Below are 17,164 nucleotides of genomic sequence, written 5' to 3'. Positions count from 1 at the left end.
TCAAATGAAGATCCTACATCTTCACACACACACACACGTGTGCAGGCTCATAGAAGACCATAGCTTACACACATGCGCACACACACACTCACATCAAGCATGTGATTGATGATAATGCCATGTCATACAAGCCCACAGTGAATTTAGAACGGACAGAGTGTGATGAAAAGGCAACATCAGAGCGAGAGGGGGGAGGGGGTGAAGAGATAGCGTGAGAGAATGAAGGACAGAGACAGAGTGAGAGATTGTGATGGAGAGAAAGAGGGAGGGGAGAGAGGTAATGAAAAAGATAAATAGGAAGAGAATGTAAGATAAACAATAGAGTATATTTATCACCTACTGAATGATAATATTGAGGAATGGAAAGGAGGAGAAATATACCTTGTTTAAAATTTAAAACACTAGACATTAATTTCCTGTATTTTACCTGCAGTGGAAGTGGTAAGGCACTTCTTCACCTGGCCAGCAGCACCGTAGCTGTATAGATGGAGCTGTATAGCTGGAGATGTATAGATGGAGCTGCATAGATGGAGCTGTATAGATGGAGCTGTTTAGCTGGAGCTGTTTAGCTGGAGATGTTTAGCTGGAGATGTTTAGCTGGAGATGTTTAGATGGAGCTGTATAGATGGAGATGTATAGATGGAGATGTATAGATGGAGCTGTATTGCTGGAGATGTATAGGTGGAGCTGTATAGGTGGAGCTGTATAGATGGAGCTGTAGAGATGGAGATGTATAGATGGAGATGTTTAGCTGGAGCTGTATAGATGGAGCTGTTTAGATGGAGATGTATAGATGGAGCTGTATAGCTGGAGATGTTTAGCTGGAGATGTTTAGCTGGAGCTGTATATATTTATAGTTGTATAGGTGGAGCTGTATAGATGGAGATGTATAGATGGAGCTGTAGAGATGGAGATGTATAGATGGAGATGTATAGATGGAGGTGTATAGCTGGAGATGTATAGATGGAGCTGTAGAAATGGAGACGTATAGATGGAGCTGTATATATTTATAGTTGTATAGGTGGAGCTGTAGAGATGGAGATGTATAGATGGAGGTGTATAGATGGAGATGTATAGATGGAGATGTATAGATGGAGCTGTATAGCTGGAGATGTATAGATGGAGATGTATAGATGGAGGTGTATAGCTGGAGATGTTTAGCTGGAGCTGTATAGATGGAGCTGTACATATTTATAGTTGTATAGGTGGAGCTGTATAGCTGGAACTGGAGCTGTAGAGATGGAGCTGTATAGATGGAGGTGTTAGGCTGGAGCTGTATAGATGGAGCTGTATAGGTGGAGCTGTATAGGTGTTTAGCTGAAAAGCTGGAGCTATTTAGCTGGAGCTGTGTAGCTGGAGCTGTATAGCTGGAGCTGTATAGCTGTTTAGCTGGAGCTGTATAGCTGTATAGCTGTATAGGTGGAGCTGTATAGATGGAGCTGTATAGTTAGTGTCTGTCTGTCTGTGTTAGACACTAACACTGACAGACAGACACTAACACTGACAGACAGACACTGTCAGTGTTGGTGTCTGTCTGTCTGTCAGTGTTAGTGTCTGTCTGTCAGTGTTGGTGTCTGTCTGTGTTAGTGTCTGTCAGTGTTGGTGTCTGTCAGTGTTGGTGTCTGTCAGTGTTGGTGTCTGTCTGTGTTGGTGTCTGTCTGTGTTGGTGTCTGTCAGTGTTGGTGTCTGTCAGTGTTGGTGTCTGTCTGTGTTGGTGTCTGTCAGTGTTGGTGTCTGTCTGTGTTGGTGTCTGTCAGTGTTAGTGTCTGTCAGTGTTAGTGTCTGTCAGTATTAGTGTCTGTCAGTATTAGTGTCTGTCAGTGTTGGTGTCTGTCTGTGTTGGTGTCTGTCAGCGTTGGTGTCTGTCTGTGTTGGTGTCTGTCAGTGTTGGTGTCTGTCTGTGTTGGTGTCTGTCAGTATTAGTGTCTGTCTGTGTTGGTGTCTGTCTGTGTTGGTGTCTGTCTGTGTTAGTGTCTGTCAGTGTTGGTGTCTGTCTGTGTTGGTGTCTGTCAGTGTTGGTGTCTGTCAGTGTTGGTGTCTGTCTGTGTTGGTGTCTGTCAGTGTTGGTGTCTGTCTGTGTTGGTGTCTGTCAGTGTTAGTGTCTGTCAGTGTTAGTGTCTGTCAGTATTAGTGTCTGTCAGTATTAGTGTCTGTCAGTGTTGGTGTCTGTCTGTGTTGGTGTCTGTCAGCGTTGGTGTCTGTCTGTGTTGGTGTCTGTCAGTGTTGGTGTCTGTCTGTGTTGGTGTCTGTCTGTGTTGGTGTCTGTCAGTGTTGGTGTCTGTCAGTGTTGGTGTCTGTCTGTGTTGGTGTCTGTCAGTGTTGGTGTCTGTCTGTGTTGGTGTCTGTCAGTATTAGTGTCTGTCAGTATTAGTGTCTGTCTGTGTTGGTGTCTGTCTGTGTTGGTGTCTGTCAGTGTTGGTGTCTGTCTGTGTTGGTGTCTGTCAGTATTAGTGTCTGTCAGTATTAGTGTCTGTCTGTGTTGGTGTCTGTCTGTGTTGGTGTCTGTCAGTGTTGGTGTCTGTCTGTGTTAGTGTCTGTCAGTGTTGGTGTCTGTCTGTGTTGGTGTCTGTCTGTGTTAGTGTCTGTCAGTGTTCGTGTCTGTCTGTATTAGTGTCTGTCAGTGTTCGTGTCTGTCTGTGTTAGTGTCTGTCTGTCAGTGTTAGTGTCTGTCAGTGTTAGTGTCTGTCGGTCAGTGTTAGTGTCTGTCGGTCTGTGTTAGTGTCTGTCAGTGTTGGTGTCTGTCTGTCAGTATTAGTGTCTGTCAGTATTATTGTCTGTCAGTGTTGGTGTCTGTCTTTCAGTGTTAGTGTCCATCTGTCAGTGTTCGTGTCTGTCTGTGTTCGTGTCTGTCTGTCTGTCTGTCTGTTAGTGTCTATCTGCGTTAGTGTCTATCTGCGTTAGTGTCTGTCAGTGTTAGTGTCCGTCTGTCAGTGTTCCTGTCTGTCTGTGTTCGTGTCTGTGTATGTCTGTCTGTCTGTCAGTGTTAGTGTCTGTCTGTCAGTATTAATGTCTGTCTGTCTGTCTTCGTGTCTGTCTGTCTGTCTGTCTGTCAGCGTTAGTGTCTATCTGCATTAGTGTCTATCTGCGTTAGTCTGTCTGCGTTAGTGTCTGTCTGCGTTAGTGTCTGTCTGCGTTAGTGTCTGTCAGTGTTAGTGTCTGTCAGTAATGTCAAATGTCAAAAACATGTCATGAATATGCATATGTGAGTGGATGAGGTGTCTCCATTAGCAAGCAGCACCATAGTGTACAAAACATTAGGAACACCTGCTCTTTCCATGACAGACTGACCAGGTGAATCCAGGTGAAAACTATGATCCCTTATTGATGTCACTTGTTAAATCCACTTCAATCAGTGTAGATGAAGGGGAGGAGACAGGTTAAATAAGGATTTTTAATCCTTGAGACAATTGAGACATGGATTGTTTATGTGTGAATGGGAGGGTGAATGGGAAAAACAGAGGATTTAAGTGCCTTTTGAACAGGGTATGGTAGTAGGTGCCAGGCACACCTGTTAGAGTGTGTCAAGAACTGCAATGCTTCTGGGATTTTCACACTCAACAGTTTCTCGTGTGGATCAAAAGTCGCCCACCCCCCAAAGGACATCCAGCCAACTTGACACAAATGTGGGAAGCATTGGAGTCAACATGGGCCAGCATCCCTGTGGAATGCTTTCGACACCTTGTAGAGTTCATGCCCCGACGAATTGAGGCTTGTCTCGAGGGCAACTCAGTGTATAGTCTTGTGAGTGTGCATATAATCAGTACAAGATAAGGTCAGTGCAGATAGTCTTGGTAACCATTTAATTGACTATTTAGCAGTCTAATGGCTTGGGGGTAGAAGCTGTCTCAGCGCCTATTGTTATGGGAGCCGATGCACCAGGCGGTACTGGGTGGTACCAGAATGAACAGTCTAAGGCTTTGGTCGCTGGAGTCTTAGGCAGTTTTTCAGTCCTTCCTTCCATAGAGGTCCTGTATGGCAGGGAGCTCGACACCAGTGATGTACTGGGCTGTCCGCGCCACCTTCTGTAGCATTGCTTTGCGGTCGTAGGTGGTGGATTTGCAATACAAAGCAGTGATGCAGCCAGTCAAGATGCTCTCGACGGTGTAGCTGTAGAACCTTGAGGATCTCAGGGCCAATGCCAATGTAACGTGTGGGATATGAACTCTGGTCTCCCACGGGAGTAACCAGTGTCTCAGCCTCCCTAAACTTAACGCTAACCATTCTGAATGCCTAAACATAACCCTAACCATTCTGAATGCCTAAACGTAACCCTAACCATTCTGAATGCCTAAACTTAACCCTAACCATTCTGAATGCCTAAACTTAACCCTAACCATTCTGAATGCCTAAACGTAACCCTAACCATTCTGAATGCCTAAACGTAACCCTAACCATTCTGAATGCCTAAACGTAACCCTAACCATTCTGAATGCCTAAACGTAACCCTAACCATTCTGAATGCCTAAACTTAACCCTAACCATTCTGAATGCCTAAACTTAACCCTAACCATTCTGAATGCCTAAACTTAACCCTAACCATTCTGAATGCCTAAACTTAACCCTAACCATTCTGAATGCCTAAACGTAACCCTAACCATTCTGAATGCCTAAACTTAACCCTAACCATTCTGAATGCCTAAACTTAACCCTAACCATTCTGAATGCCTAAACTTAACCCTAACCATTCTGAATGCCTAAACTTAAGTTTTAGATTCACTTTTGCAGAATTTGACTGACCACACGGTGTAATTAAAACATCAAGCCATGGCTTAATTCTGTTGCTGCAGTTACGCCACATTTTATTTGGAGATTGAGTTGGCCGCAACACACAGTGATTATCTCCATTCCCATCAGCGGCTGGCTGCTATTCCTGGTGTGGTAATGAGGAAAGCCATAATGACATGCTGTGTGGAGTGGAGCTATATAGCTCTCAGTGTGAGGAGAACTGGAGGGTATGACGATGGGTACTGTGCTGTGGGAAGGCTTCAGCTGCTGTGTTGAATAGGCCCCCACCTCACGGGCAAAACATTTTGTGGCTCCCCTCTTGACGGTGGAGAGATATTTTTTAAACATTTTTTTTAAGAGTTCATCTTTTGTTGGTTGCCATGAGGCATAGAGAAAACTTCAAACCAAGTTTGCTGCAATTATACACATTTTGACATGGGGTGGAGAGAATATTTTTCAATTTTGAATTTCCTGCAATTGTACACATTTTGCTATAAGGTGGAGAGACATTTTTGCAGTTTTATAGCAATTGTACACATTTTGTCATGACTTATGCCATGTTACTATGATATAGTCTGAGTCGAAATCCGCGTAATGATAAGGAATTCCCCTCGACCACACCCACAAATTTGGGGAAAACAAACATTCTTTCCAACTTTGTCGTCCATTTTTGATAATACAGAAAAAACAAAACATGGCAAAAAGCTGCTGTGTTGTTCAGTGTACATGTAACCAGGTGAAAAATCCAGACCTACGGTTGGCAATGCTCCCACAAAGGGAAATATTGGCTGCGAGAAGAGCTCCGTGGCTTCAGGCTATTTGCCGTGGGAAATGTGGGGACCCGGTGTACAAGTAGGCTACACGTAGCTATGTCTGTGGAAAACATTTAAACACAGGTAAGACATTTAACTTGTTTAGTATAGTCTGTTAGTAACTCCACTCACTACTTGTAGCTGTATAGTCTGTTAGTAACCCCACTCACTACTTGTAGTTGTATAGTCTGTTAGTAACCCCACTCACTACTTGTAGTTGTATAGTCTGTTAGTAACCCCACTCACTACTTGTAGTTGTATAGTCTGTTAGTAACTCCACTCACTACTTGTAGTTGTATAGTCTGTTAGTAACTCCACTCACTACTTGTAGCTGTATAGTCTGTTAGTAACTCCACTCACTACTTGTAGCTGTATAGTCTGTTAGTAACTCCACTCACTACTTGTAGCTGTATAGTCTGTTAGTAACTCCACTCACTACTTGTAGTTGTATAGTCTGTTAGTAACTCCACTCACTACTTGTAGTTGTATAGTCTGTTAGTAACCCCACTCACTACTTGTAGTTGTATAGTCTGTTAGTAACTCCACTCACTACTTGTAGCTGTATAGTCTGTTAGTAACTCCACTCACTACTTGTAGCTGTATAGTCTGTTAGTAACTCCACTCACTACTTGTAGCTGTATAGTCTGTTAGTAACTCCACTCACTACTTGTAGCTGTATAATCCGTTTGTTTGTGTTGTTGGTCTTGGCTAGCTTAATATCTCTCTAGGGTATTAATGGATGTTGGCCAGGCGGCTAGCGTCCCACCTGGCCAACATCCAGTGAGATTGCAGAGCGCCAAATTCAAATACAGAAATACTCATAACTTTAGAGTGTTTTCTATCCAAATCTACCAGTTATATGTGTATCATATCTTCTGGGCCCGAGTAGCAGGCCGTTTAATTTGGGCATGCTTTTCATCCAAAATTCCGAATGCTGCCCCCTACCCTAGAGAAGTTACTGTTCCGGTAGGTAGCTAGCTAGCACTCACTCACGTGGCTGCTAGGACCGTAATGAAAATGGGCATAAGGGAAGCGCTATTTTGTTTTTGTATGTAGAACCCGGGAGCAGCCAATGTTGAAAAGTAATCTTGAGACATTTTGTAATTGATTAAAGCAAGCCGATAACAAGAAAACACATTTGCTGTGATCCAATGGAGTAACCTAGGTAACAGAGGATTGTTTTCCCCACAGGCGGGCAGGGCCGCGACGTTCTATCTAATACCGACTGGGACTATCTGAGTGAGAGTGACTTACAAAATCAATGGGGGACCCTAGAGATCAGGGCCCCTGGGAACGTGCCCTGCATGCCCAGTCGGTAATTCGACCATGATTACTACAACGTTTGATAACTGGCTAACTGGTCAGTGACTGACATACTGTATCAAGAGAGAAACTGCCGATGCACAACCTAAATTCAAAATTTAACCTTGTATATTCTATTATTTTACGTTGAGACCCTTGACTGAGTTCCTAAAAACCTAGCGGCTGCGGGGCCCTAAGCGGTCACTTAGTGGCTAGGGCCGGCCCTGGAGGGAGAGCAAGAGAAAGAGATGGGAGAGAGAGCGAGAGTTTTTTGTTTCTTTTCACTTTTGTTTATTGTTTATTTCACTTGCTTTGGCAATGTAAACATATGTTTCCCATGCCAAATAAAGCCCATTTTGATATGAATTTAATTTAAGAAAGAGAGGGGATTAATATCGGCGAATAGCACTTAAGGACTTACATTATTAATCAACCTGTCATACATATGTACAGTCCACCTGGAAGACCAGGGGTTCACAGGATTGGATAACAGTATCATGGAAATCTTGTCTGTTTTGGTCCATCACCTAAAGTAGAAACTACCTAGCCCAGGAGCTGTTATTCTGCATTACACAGAATGTTGACAATATCCTGGTAAGTCTATGATTATGATTACGGCTACCTATATGATTGTCTCCCTTTGCAGCTGAGCCTTGTTTTCGAAGCATTCACCAACACATGCATCTTTCATGTTGAAGCTGGTGGATTTGTCCTCTGTGAGCTGTAGGTTGGCTATCCCTCCTTCCTTGCCATCTGCATCACGCATACGGCAACAGGAGCTTCAATCTTCAATGTAATCATTTGCATGAATATAGCTTTGGGAGATACTGTAATGAAAGTCCCTTGCCTCTCTCCTCCTTCCTGTCTTTCTCCCGTGATGAAACCAATCCTAGCTTCTGATCAGAACGAGAGAGAGAGAGAGAGAGAAGGTATCCCAAATAACACCATATTCCATATCCACCAACATTTTCGAACGTTTTTAAAACTCCGAAGCCAAACGCGGAAACTATTGATACAACTTTCTCTGCGCTCGTACATTATCATAATTCATATGCGCGCCACTAGAAATCCCTGCATTAGCATGTTTCTGTTAGCTGATACATCCTGATAAAAATACACCATAATACTAAAGATGGTTCTATCTGTGATATTACTGTCCTGCTAATGTGCCTGGACCTTGTAGAAAAAAAACCTGAACTGATCAAAATGTTTGCCCAATCAGGCAGGCTAGATGCAGTTATTTCGAAAGGAACATGCAGAAAAACCGGCAAGCTTTTGAGGTGTTATTCAAGCAACTTCGGCTATTCACCGCAGTTTTCACCCTAGAGTTTTGTACTCACTTGAAAACAATAACATTCTTTATTACGCTGTGTTGTAGTCTAGGTAGGATACATTTATTGTCCCTAAAAAACAGATCGGGTAGGTTTACGAACTTCATACCCGGAGATTGGGAGGGAGCGCACATAGTGTTGGCTACCTATGATCAACTTATTTTTCTTTCACTGTGTACATTGACGGGATATATTCACAGCAGTATGAAGCCTAACATTGAGCTTATGAATTATGGGTTAATATGCATATGCTTCTAACATAGACATACTTGAGATGTAGCCCATAGCCTGTCTTCATTGTTCTGTAGTGTAATTACGCACCTGGCCTCTCCGCTACCGCGGCTATTCCTTTTAAATCCAGTCCCAGGAAAAGCCCGACTACAAAAACGTGTTGTACACTTGTTACGACTTATTTTCTTTAGCCCACTAATAGCCTAGAGGAGGATAGATGCGCGCATGGTCTTTCTTGCTGAATGTAAAATAAGCTACAGCATTAACGAGTGGAGAGGAAAGGAGAAGCCCATATTTTCTTATAGTAGGCTTATCTTAACACCGGGCTACATCCTTACAAAATAGGCCTACACCATATTTTGGCCTGCTAATGTACCTTTCTGGACCTTCTAAACTGTCGAGAATAGACCCAAACTGATCCAAATGGTTGTTTCTTAACCAAGCCTAGACTACAGTAGGCCTATGCAGTAATTTCATGAAACAAACCAGGAACGTGTGAGCGGTTATTCAAATTAGCCTAGGCCTATATATCACTGCAGTTTACAGCCTATGGACAATACTTGTGTATTCACTTGAACACAATAATAAATGCCTCATTGCACTGTGTTGTTGTAGCCCAGGTAGATTAATGTTCTTGTGTTTAAACGTAGGCCTAATCAATAGTGGAGCTTTGCGTGCCCGGGGATCACAGTGCGCAGCCTGGAGGAATGCACTACGGAACTGCCATTTCATAATTTGTTAATACATTTGTCTTGCACTTTGACAGGTAAATATTTAGCCTATAGTCCTAATATTTAGCTAATGAATGGCCTAATATCTAGCTTCATGTTGAACTTCTTACTTCGGCTACACATCACTAGCCTCTCTCTTCCAGCTGTTTCCGTGCGCACTCAGGCTATCACTCTAAAAAGAAACGGTTCCCGAAGTACCCTTTAGGGGTTCTTCAAACTGAAACCATGGGGGAACCCCTATAAGTTCTTTGAAGAACCCTTTAAAATGGTTCTTCAAAGGACTCACGTTAATGGATCCTCGAAGAACCCTTTGAATAACTTTTTGGGGTTCGTTTTTGAATTACTCCTCCTGACCCTTTTATTATTATTAGTAATACGCACAACAACAATAACACAATATTTCAGTTGTCAGTGCTTATTATGATTTTAGTGGCAAAGCAGAATGAAAACATCGAAAGATAAGGAAAACTCCCACCGAGCCCCATGTCTAATGGATATATCCTCTGGCGTGTGGATGTTAATGTGTTGTTCTCCGTATCCATAGCCAGAATGGTTTTGCAGTGCATGGTGATTTAACAGGTTCCCTGTTGTATTCATCAGAGGTGCAGAGAGGATGAAGACTGAATCCCAAAAAATAGTAATTATACAGATGATTAACAAAGGAGGGTGGTAAATGTAATCTGTATAACATACCAATAGACATATCTTTGTATACCTCCTCCTCTGTGTACCTGCAGACACAGACACAAAGTGAGCAGTTCAGTCATCTGCACCCCTACAGCTAGCCTTCAACATATTCTTATAGCCTACATATTCTCACCTCTTTGTTGATTATATATCCATTAAATTGTAAATGTTCTGTGTAAGAAAGATTTGCACAAATATGAAAAGATAGATGCTTTCATCATCCAACAATGTAAATGTAGATAATACAAGGGGAAAACATTATCTTTAAATTGAGGAGATCTTTACATTTTTTCAGTTAAGTGCCTGCACCTGCTGTCCTTTCACATCCAAACGTTTCAGTTGGACAGTTAGGTTCCTGCAAGAACCCCCACCAACTAAGGAGGTTCCTCGATGAACCACACCTCCCATGGGGTTCTTGGAAGAATCTTTTTGTAGGGCCATTTTCAGTGCCAAGAACCCTACGTTTCTTCGAAAGAACTTTGAGGATCTTAGGAGAACCCTTGTTGAACCCATATTTTTTTTGCTATAGGCTACAGTACACAAGCTATAGGATATTTATTTAGATCATTTTAATACTATGCCTAATAGTATATTCGAAGGAAAGAAGCAGGCTTGCTCTTGCTAATTACTTCATGTAAAACAGGTCTACAGCATAGGAAATGCATGTTGGGGAATGTGGATGAGAGAGAGAGAGAGAGAGTGCATTGATTGGTGTGATCACTGTAGGCCGGTTTTAACATTGTTGCACTAATGCATTGGAAATAGTTGCACAGGACATACAGAAATGCGCACAGTGGAAAAATAAGAACCTAAGGAATTGACAACCCATTAGAAAAATGGAAATCACTTGCAAACCGCTTGAGCAATGAGGCAACAACTTGCTTTAAAAGATGCACAGCTTAAAGGGCGTTTGTTGTTGAATTGCGACGTTTAAATACGAGTTACTGTATTATTTTTCATTCGGCCTACATCTACATTGAAGTATTATTTGCAGTTGTCACCATGACAACGAAAACACCCTGAAAGCACTGAACGGTCTGAACCAGTATCTGTGTGTTAAGAGACCTCGTGAATGATCTTGTGTTACCACTTTATCATTATAGGTAGCGTGCAGTCGGATGTGTTGATCGACGACAAAACAATTTTACATTTTAATCATTTATCAGACGCTCTTATCCAGAGTGACTTATAGGAGCAATTAGGATTAAGTGACTTGCTCAAGGGCACATCATCCGATTTCACCTAGTCAGCTCAGGGATTCGAACCAGCAACCAGAACTAGCCTACTACTAGGTCTAGCTAACATTATTATCACAACAGAACTACTCTACTAGTAGGTCTAGCTAACATTATTATCTCAACAGAACTAGCCTACTACTAGGTCTAGCTAACATTATTATCACAACAGAACTACTCTACTAGTAGGTCTAGCTAACATTATTATCACAACAGAACTACTCTACTAGTAGGTCTAGCTAACATTATTATCACAACAGAACTAGCCTACTAGTAGGTCTAGCTAACATTATTATCACAACAGAACTAGCCTACTAGTAGGTCTAGCTAACATTATTATCACAACAGAACTAGCCTACTAGTAGGTCTAGCTAACATTATTATCACAACAGAACTACCCTACTAGTAGGTCTAGCTAACATTATTATCACAACAGAACTAGCCTACTAGTAGGTCTAGCTAACATTATTATCACAACAGAACTAGCCTACTAGTAGGTCTAGCTAACATTATTATCACAACAGAACTAGCCTACTAGTAGGTCTAGCTAACATTATTATCACAACAGAACTAGCCTACTAGTAGGTCTAGCTAACATTATTATCACAACAGAACTAGCCTACTAGTAGGTCTAGCTAACATTATTATCACAACAGAACTAGCCTACTAGTAGGTTCTAGCTAACATTATTATCACAACAGAACTACCCTACTAGTAGGTCTAGCTAACATTATTATCACAACAGAACTAGCCTACTAGTAGGTTCTAGCTAACATTAGCGAACTTGAATGAAGAAAAAAAAATATATACACTTACACTTATACTTACTTACTTGACTTATTTACTCTATAAATTGACTCTTTCAAATAATTGACTCTGGAAAGTTTGCCACCAGCGCGCTGCAGTAGGGGAGTAAAGCGGAAGTCGAATCCATCACCGCCATTGTTTGGCCGTGCCCATAGCAACGTTGGAAAATGAGGTGAATACAGTAAAACAAAGGGAAGAGGCGCCGTTTGGGATGCAGACAGAGATGACTGAGCTATCTGACTCCGTCTTCCCTTCCTGGACAGCAAGCTCTATAGGGCATACATGCAGTTACAGACAGCTCTTGCACTGAGGTGTGTGTGTGTGTGTGTGTATATTTGTGCATGTGTGTGTGTGTGTATATTTGTGCGTGTGTGTGTGTGTGTATATTTGTGTGTGTATATTTGTGTGTGTGTATATTTGTGTGTGTGTGTATATTTGTGCATGTGTGTGTGTGTTTATATATAGTGTAACCATGTATATCCTGGAGCATTGTCAGATCAGAACCTCTGCACCCTCCCAAAACCTTCAACTCGATAATTAAACCAAGGATGTATCTCTGTGGGATACAATAGGTTTTAAAACTAGGTCAGCGTCACAAATGTCTCCCTAGTCCCAATACAGTACACGGTCAAAAGTAGTGCACTAGGAAGGGAATAGGTGCCACTTGTGACACAGTCCTAGTTCTTGTTTCTGTTCCCTCATAAATCATTTTACTTTCCTCCCAGAAGAGAAACACTTTTAGCTTCAGTCTGTGTGGTTAGAGTCAACAATACACAATACGTTGGGTTGGTTCACATCCTGAGGTGAAATGATTAGCTAGCTGTGATATAGCCACTAAACGCACCGCAACAGAGAATTAAAGTCTGTGTCTCAAATATCAATCTGTTCCAGAACTATGGGCCCTGGTCAAAAGTAGTGCACTATAATAGGGAATAGGGGTCCATATGACTCTGGTCAAAATTAGTGCACTATAAATAGGGAATAGGGTGCCATATGACTGGTCAAAAGTAGTGCACTATATAGGGAATAGGGGTCCATAGGACTCTGGTCAAAAGTAGTGCACTATATAGGGGATAGGGGTCCATAGGACTCTGGTCAAAAGTAGTGCACTATATATAGGGAATAGGGGTCCATAGGACTCTGGTCAGAAGTAGTGCACTATATATAGGGGATAGGGTGCCAACGTTAGCCAGCACCATACGTTAGCCAGCACCATACCGCCCTGCATCCCACTCCTGGCTTTCTTCTGAAGCAACGCAGGGTTGGTCCTGGTCAGTTCCTGGATGGGAGACCAGATGCTGCTGGAAGTGGTGTTGAAGGGCCAGTAGGAGGCACTCTTTCCTCTGATCTCAAACAGCAATATCCCAATGCCCCAGGGCAGTGATTGGGGATGTTGCCCTGTGTCGTCTTTTGGATGGGATGTTAAACGTGTGTCCTGACTCTCTGTGGTCACTAAAGATCCTATGGTACTTATTGTAGGGGTGTTAACCCTGGTGTCCTGGCTAAATTCCCAATCTGGACCTCATACCATCATGGTCACCAAATCATCTTACAATTGGCTCATTCAACCCCCCTCCTCTCCCCTGTAACTATTCCCCAGGTTGTTGCTGTAAATGAGAATGTTCTCCTTCATCCCCCCTCCTCTCCCCTGTAACTATTCCCCAGGTTGTTGCTGTAAATGAGAATGTTCTCCTTCATCCCCCCTTCTCTCCCCTGTAACTATTCCCCAGGTTGTTGCTGTAAATGAGAATGTTCTCCTTCACCCCCTCTCCCCTGTAACTATTCCCCAGGTTGTTGCTGTAAATGAGAATGTTCTCCTTAACCCCCCTCTCCCCTGTAACTATTCCCCAGGTTGTTGCTGTAAATGAGAATGTTCTCCTTCACCCCCCCTCTCCCCTGTAACTATTCCCCAGGTTGTTGCTGTAAATGAGAATGTTCTCCTTCATCCCCCTTCTCTCCCCTGTAACTATTCCCCAGGTTGTTGCTCTAAATGAGAATGTTCTCCTTCATCCCCCTCCTCTCCCCTGTAACTATTCCCCAGGTTGTTGCTGTAAATGAGAATGTTCTCCTTCATCCCCCCTTCTCTCCCCTGTAACTATTCCCCAGGTTGTTGCTGTAAATGAGAATGTGTTCTCCTTCATTCCCCCTTTTCTCCCCTGTAACTATTCCCCAGGTTGTTGCTGTAAATGAGAATGTTCTCCTTCATCCCCCTCCTCTCCCCTGTAACTATTCCCCAGGTTGTTGCTGTAAATGAGAATGTGTTCTCCTTCACCCCCCTCCTCTCCCCTGTAACTATTCCCCAGGTTGTTGCTGTAAATGAGAACGTTCTCCTTCATCCCCCCTCCTCTCCCCTGTAACTATTCCCCAGGTTGTTGCTGTAAATGAGAACGTTCTCCTTCATCCCCCTCCTCTCCCCTGTAACTATTCCCCAGGTTGTTGCTGTAAATGAGAATGTTCTCCTTCACCCCCCCTCTCCCCTGTAACTATTCCCCAGGTTGTTGCTGTAAATGAGAATGTTCTCCTTCATCCCCCTCCTCTCCCCTGTAACTATTCCCCAGGTTGTTGCTGTAAATGAGAATGTTCTCCTTCATCCCCCCCTCTCCCCTGTAACTATTCCCAGGTTGTTGCTGTAAATGAGAATGTTCTCCTTCATCCCCCTTCTCTCCCCTGTAACTATTCCCCAGGTTGTTGCTGTAAATGAGAATGTTCTCCTTCATCCCCCTCCTCTCCCCTGTAACTATTCCCCAGGTTGTTGCTGTAAATGAGAATGTTCTCCTTCATCCCCCCTTCTCTCCCCTGTAACTATTCCCCAGGTTGTTGCTGTAAATGAGAATGTTCTCCTTCATCCCCCTCCTCTCCCCTGTAACTATTCCCCAGGTTGTTGCTGTAAATGAGAATGTTCTCCTTCATCCCCCTTCTCTCCCCTGTAACTATTCCCCAGGTTGTTGCTGTAAATGAGAATGTTCTCCTTCATCCCCCCTCTCTCCCCTGTAACTATTCCCCAGGTTGTTGCTGTAAATGAGAACGTTCTCCTTCATCCCCCTCCTCTCCCCTGTAACTATTCCCCAGGTTGTTGCTGTAAATGAGAATGTTCTCCTTCATCCCCCTCCTCTCCCCTGTAACTATTCCCCAGGTTGTTGCTGTAAATGAGAATGTTCTCCTTCATCCCCCTTCTCTCCCCTGTAACTATTCCCCAGGTTGTTGCTCTAAATGAGAATGTTCTCCTTCATCCCCCTCCTCTCCCCTGTAACTATTCCCCAGGTTGTTGCTGTAAATGAGAATGTTCTCCTTCATCCCCCTTCTCTCCCCTGTAACTATTCCCCAGGTTGTTGCTGTAAATGAGAATGTTCTCCTTCATCCCCCTTCTCTCCCCTGTAACTATTCCCCAGGTTGTTGCTGTAAATGAGAATGTTCTCTTCATCCCCCTTCTCTCCCCTGTAACTATTCCCCAGGTTGTTGCTGTAAATGAGAATGTTCTCCTTCATCCCCCTTCTCTCCCCTGTAACTATTCCCCAGGTTGTTGCTGTAAATGAGAATGAATGTTCTCCTTCATCCCCCTCCTCTCCCCTGTAACTATTCCCCAGGTTGTTGCTGTAAATGAGAATGTTCTCCTTCATCCCCCTCCTCTCCCCTGTAACTATTCCCCAGGTTGTTGCTGTAAATGAGAACGTTCTCCTTCATCCCCCTCCTCTCCCTGTAACTATTCCCCAGGTTGTTGCTGTAAATGAGAACGTTCTCCTTCATCCCCCTCCTCTCCCCTGTAACTATTCCCCAGGTTGTTGCTGTAAATGAGAACGTTCTCCTTCATCCCCCTCTCTCCCCTGTAACTATTCCCCAGGTTGTTGCTGTAAATGAGAATGTTCTCCTTCACCCCCTCTCTCCCCTGTAACTATTCCCCAGGTTGTTGCTGTAAATGAGAATGTTCTCCTTCATCCCCCTCCTCTCCCCTGTAACTATTCCCCAGGTTGTTGCTGTAAATGAGAATGTTCTCCTTCACCCCCTCTCCCCTGTAACTATTCCCCAGGTTGTTGCTGTAAATGAGAATGTTCTCCTTCATCCCCCTTCTCTCCCCTGTAACTATTCCCCAGGTTGTTGCTGTAAATGAGAACGTTCTCCTTCATCCCCCTCCTCTCCCCTGTAACTATTCCCCAGGTTGTTGCTGTAAATGAGAATGTTCTCCTTCATCCCCCCCTTCTCTCCCCTGTAACTATTCCCCAGGTTGTTGCTGTAAATGAGAATGTGTTCTCCTTCAACCCCCCTCCTCTCCCCTGTAACTATTCCCCAGGTTGTTGCTGTAAATGAGAATGTTCTCCTTCATCCCCCTTCTCTCCCCTGTAACTATTCCCCAGGTTGTTGCTGTAAATGAGAACGTTCTCCTTCATCCCCCCTTCTCTCCCCTGTAACTATTCCCCAGGTTGTTGCTGTAAATGAGAATGTTCTCCTTCATCCCCCTCCTCTCCCCTGTAACTATTCCCCAGGTTGTTGCTGTAAATGAGAATGTTCTCCTTCATCCCCCTCCTCTCCCCTGTAACTATTCCCAGGTTGTTGCTGTAAATGAGAATGTTCTCCTTCATCCCCCCTTCTCTCCCCTGTAACTATTCCCCAGGTTGTTGCTCTAAATGAGAATGTTCTCCTTCATCCCCCCTCCTCTCCCCTGTAACTATTCCCCAGGTTGTTGTTGTAAATGAGAATGTTCTCCTTCATCCCCCCTTCTCTCCCCTGTAACTATTCCCCAGGTTGTTGCTGTAAATGAGAATGTTCTCCTTCATCCCCCCTTCTCTCCCCTGTAACTATTCCCCAGGTTGTTGCTGTAAATGAGAATGTTCTCCTTCATCCCCCCTTCTCTCCCCTGTAACTATTCCCCAGGTTGTTGCTGTAACTGAGAATGTTCTCCTTCATTCCCCCTTCTCTCCCCTGTAACTATTCCCCAGGTTGTTGCTGTAAATGAGAATGTTCTCCTTCATCCCCCCTTCTCTCCCCTGTAACTATTCCCCAGGTTGTTGCTGTAAATGAGAATGTGTTCTCCTTCAACCCCCCTCCTCTCCCCTGTAACTATTCCCCAGGTTGTTGCTGTAAATGAGAACGTTCTCCTTCATCCCCCCTCCTCTCCCCTGTAACTATTCCCCAGGTTGTTGCTGTAAATGAGAACGTTCTCCTTCATCCCCCCTCCTCTCCCCTGTAAATATTCCCCAGGTTGTTGCTGTAAATGAGAACGTTCTCCTTCATCCCCCCTTCTCTCCCCTGTAACTATTCCCCAGGTTGTTGCTGTAAATGAGAACGTTCTCCTTCATCCCCCCTCCTCT

Source organism: Oncorhynchus nerka, linkage group LG7 (assembly GCF_034236695.1).
Source record: "Oncorhynchus nerka isolate Pitt River linkage group LG7, Oner_Uvic_2.0, whole genome shotgun sequence".
NCBI classification, from domain to species: Eukaryota; Metazoa; Chordata; class Actinopteri; order Salmoniformes; family Salmonidae; genus Oncorhynchus; species Oncorhynchus nerka.
The sequence above is the reverse complement of the archived record's forward strand: the minus strand, read 5'-3'. Positions refer to the sequence as shown.